The 4,057-nt window shown below is 37.8% G+C and overlaps 1 pseudogene; it reads right to left on the bottom strand.

Annotated features, from left to right (window-relative positions):
- Window positions 1-2,270: 2,270 nt before the first annotated feature.
- Window positions 2,271-2,852, bottom strand: LOC141552601 (RNA polymerase II subunit A C-terminal domain phosphatase SSU72 pseudogene; annotated as a pseudogene).
- Between the last annotated feature and the right edge of the window lie 1,205 nt (window positions 2,853-4,057).

The raw sequence follows: 4,057 nt of genomic DNA, 5'->3' as shown, positions 1-4,057 counted from the left end.
AAGTGTGAAGTTATGTTGAGGTGATGATCCAAGAAGTTTTCTAAGTCCATATTGAATGACAAACTACCAAGGAAATTCTAGAAACGATGGTCTGGTAATTGTTTATTTGTTTTTGTTTTCAGAAATAAGTTGGATGAGATGAAATGTAAGACCTTTCTCCTCCAGGAAGACAACTTGAAAGCCCTTGGAAATACTAGGTTTGCTACAAAAGAGGCCCCCCCCAGCAGTTCTTCATTAAGGAGAAAGTGTGATAGAGTGGGTGAACATCCCAGAACAACCAGAACAAAGCCTTATTCCTTACCTAGTACTTGTGGCTAGAATTTTATTAAAAGCCATTAAGTAAGCAGTGCAATTATCATGGATAAGACCTGATAATATATACACCTTTTATACCAATACACAAATTAATGTATGCCGTGAAACCATCCCAGAGTGGCAAATTTTATTGGCCAGAACTTCAAATTTTACACACAGGTCTCCAATAAAGATAAACCGGCTATTACATAATTGGTGTTGGACTTTTAAAGACAAGATATATATCAGTACTTTAAGGAACTTCAAGAGCAAGTGAGAAACTATCCAAGTAATATTTATATCTTGCATGTCCATTGTCACAGTGCACTTCCAGGTCCTATTTTTTTAATGGAATTTCAAAGGCAGATTGCCTTCTAAGCATAATAGACAATACTACTTTATTTCAGGCAGCCTAAGAATCTCATTTTAAACATCATCAGGCTGCTCAAGTTTTACATTTGCAATTTGGGATAACAAAAGGGGAAGCTAGGAGCATAGCAAAATCCTGTACAGGTTGTCTTCTTTTCCCTACTCCTACACTTTCTCTAGGGAAGAACCCTCGTTGTTTAAGACCGAATGAATATGGCAAATGGATGTGACCCATTATAAATCTTTTGGTGCTCTGTCTTTTATCTATGTTTTAATAGACACCTTTTCAGGATTTACTTTTGCAATACCAGCAGCCAAAGAGACTGCCTGAGTGATCACTGAATTCATTATACAAGCTTTTGCAATTATAGGTGTGCTACGAACAAGAAAAACAGATAATTGACCTGCATATACTTATAAACATTTTGAACATCTTTGTGCCCAGTATCAGATTTTACCCACCACTGGCATACATATTAAATTTTCAAGGACAGGCAATAGTAAAGAGGAGAAAGAGAGACAAACTACAAAAGAAAGGGGCAGCCACAGGTAACCCTAGAGAACTTTTAAATTTAGCTCTATACATGATTATTATTTTTTTTAAAGATGCAGTCTCTAACAGACAGGTCATATAACCCACAGAATGGGTAGTGTCCAGTGGGAGCAGCTCAACAATCTTTAGATAATTGGCAGGTGAACTGGAGAGATACATAAAGTGGTGAATAGAAGGGGCCAAATAGGTCAACTGCTTGGAGGAAAGGGTTTGCTTGTATCTGTACAGATGGAGAAGGAATCAGATGCGTGCCACTGACCCTATTCAACTTGAGAGACAGTAGACCTTTGAAACAAAGGAAAAGACCCAAGAAACAACAGTTGGGTTCCATCACTAACAACATGTGCCTCAGGAAAAAAAAAAAAAAAAAAAAAAAAAAAAAAGCCAGAATTGACCCAAATGTACTGATGGCAGAGGACAGCATGGTGGGATATTTTTGTTTTGTTTTGTTTCTTTTTTTATTCAGATTCCAAGTTTGCACTTAGTAATTATTTTATATAAGTCGTTCTACACTTCAGAAAATTACTTTTTTTTTTTTAAGAAAAGACACAGCTAAGGAAACAAATAAGTTTGTAAAATAGAAAATAAATATTTATTAAAAGGAAAAAAAATCATTATAATCAATAGCAGAGAAAAGTGACATGATAAAAAACAAACAACATGAAGGGAATAAAAAGTACTAAGGAAAGGAATATTGGAAACTTTTTCTGGAAAAGGAGAGAATCATCAAAAAATTTGACACATGTGATTCTTTCAAGTAAGAAGGAAAGCAATTTGAGCTTCAGTAAAATCAGATTGTGTGGAGGACAATGTTCCTACTTTCCTCCTCCAATTCTGGTAACACTTCATGTGTCTTGGTTTTCACATCTTCTGTGTATACACTGACAGTATACACTGTCAGTGTATACACTGACAGGCTCCTACAATGGCTTTTAACTCTTTGTCCTGAATGTTCACATAAATCCCATGGAATGGCTGGTTTCTGGCTGGTATCCTGGTTTCTTGAGTAGACCTAGACTTTTTTCAAATCTGAAGAAAAAAGCGAGTTTGGGCATCAGTAAAAACAGAGTGTATGGAGCCAAGTCCTATCACTTGTGTCCTCTAATTTCAGTAACAGTTCATCTATCTCAGTTTCCAAGTCTTCCATCTGCTGTATACACTGATAGAGCTCACAGATGAGAAAGGCTCCTAGACTGGCTTCTTCATTGTCCTTAATTTCCACATTAATGACATGCACTGGCCTCAGACTCTCTTGATCTCTGGAAAATAAATGTTCTAGTACCTTGTCATAGACTCTCTCTTCACAGGTAAAGATGACATCAAACTCATCCCTGCAGTTTTGGAAGCTCTCGGGCCGGCGTTTGTTTTTCTTCTTTCTTTTCAACATGTTCAAAGCCCCATTCTTGGTATAGAGCTCTTGGTCCTTCTTAAAAAGATCATTGTACATCTGATGATAGGTCATTTTGTAATCATAAACAATAGGCTGGTGTGCTGTGGGTCCAGGTAGACTTACAGAATTTCCTTCTTCAATAGATCTGACTTGGAATCCTCTTTTTTTGAGGATATGGTGAGCCTCCATGCTCCGGTTCTGGTTACTAGAGCACACCACAGCCACTTTCAGGGGAGAAGAGGGCATGATAGTGATGAGAGCACCTGGATCTAGAAGGTTGGGGAAAGCAGCAGGGAAAAAGGAGGCGGTGGTAACCAGTGGACAGCTAAAGCTACAACCTCAGCTGGGCAAGCAGAATGGAGTTGCACCTGCAGCCAAGAAAAATAAATATGTACCTTTTGTTGAGACCTTCCTGACTGGAGGGACAAGGCTGGGGAAAGCAGCAGCTGAGGAGCCTAGGGGATCCTTTGGAGACCTAAAGCCACAGCTTTGGCTGTAAGCAGAATGAAGCTGCACTTGCAGCCAGGCTATATATATAGTGCTTTGAGTTGACACCTTCCTGATCTCATTCTGAAAGACTGAAAATCTTAGGCCCCACCCAAGTGAAGAGTTGCTGAGGTGTCAAGCTGAGGTGTGAACTCAGGCTTCTTGAGTCAGTTGTGTTTATTATGATGTTATCACTTGCTGAGTCAAAGGATAGATTGTTCCTTGAAGGTTAACACTTTGCAACTTAGGTCCTTGTAACCTGGAGGCCAACAGACTCTGGCACTGAAAGACTTCTAAAAGATGAATTTTGATGAATCAGTTTGGGGTAGAAAACTAGAGAATGCATGATTAAACTTGAAATGCTTCAAGATGGGCATGATGTACTTCTTAGATCAGGTATTTTTAACAGAGCCCAGAGGAATTAGAATGTAAAAATTATTATGTTTCAATTTAATTTCTTTTTTTTTTATAATTTTATTGATTTAGATAATTGCTCTGAGATGATTTCCATAGACTTTAACAGACTGAAAAATGTGTCACAGAAAACCAAAAGGTTAAAAATTCTTGATTTAGATCTTTTGTGTACCCTAAATGATTTCCTTTCTATCAACAGATTTTCTAACAAGATTTCAACATCAAGTAGATGAGAGAAACAAGAGAAATTGCATTGACAGAACAATGTGCTCACATCAATAGGGATAAATGTTGTTGTTTGTATTTGGTTTTGGTTGTTTGTCCTTCATAATCAATGAATATCCTGGAAGTCATACAAGTGAGCTGCATTTAAGTGAGTTTTGAGGAGTGTCCAATCTCACTTTCTCTTCTAGAGCTGCATCTACCCAGTGGTATAGTATAGATCCATACAAAAGCAGATAACCCTGGAGGCTTGAAGTTATGTTGAGGTAATGACTTTGGCATCCAAGAAGTTTTCCAAGTCCAGCTCCCAAGGAAATTCAAGAAATGAT

Source organism: Sminthopsis crassicaudata, chromosome 2, assembly GCF_048593235.1.
Source record: "Sminthopsis crassicaudata isolate SCR6 chromosome 2, ASM4859323v1, whole genome shotgun sequence".
NCBI lineage: Eukaryota > Metazoa > Chordata > Mammalia > Dasyuromorphia > Dasyuridae > Sminthopsis > Sminthopsis crassicaudata.
This window is presented reverse-complemented; position numbering and strand designations above follow the sequence as displayed.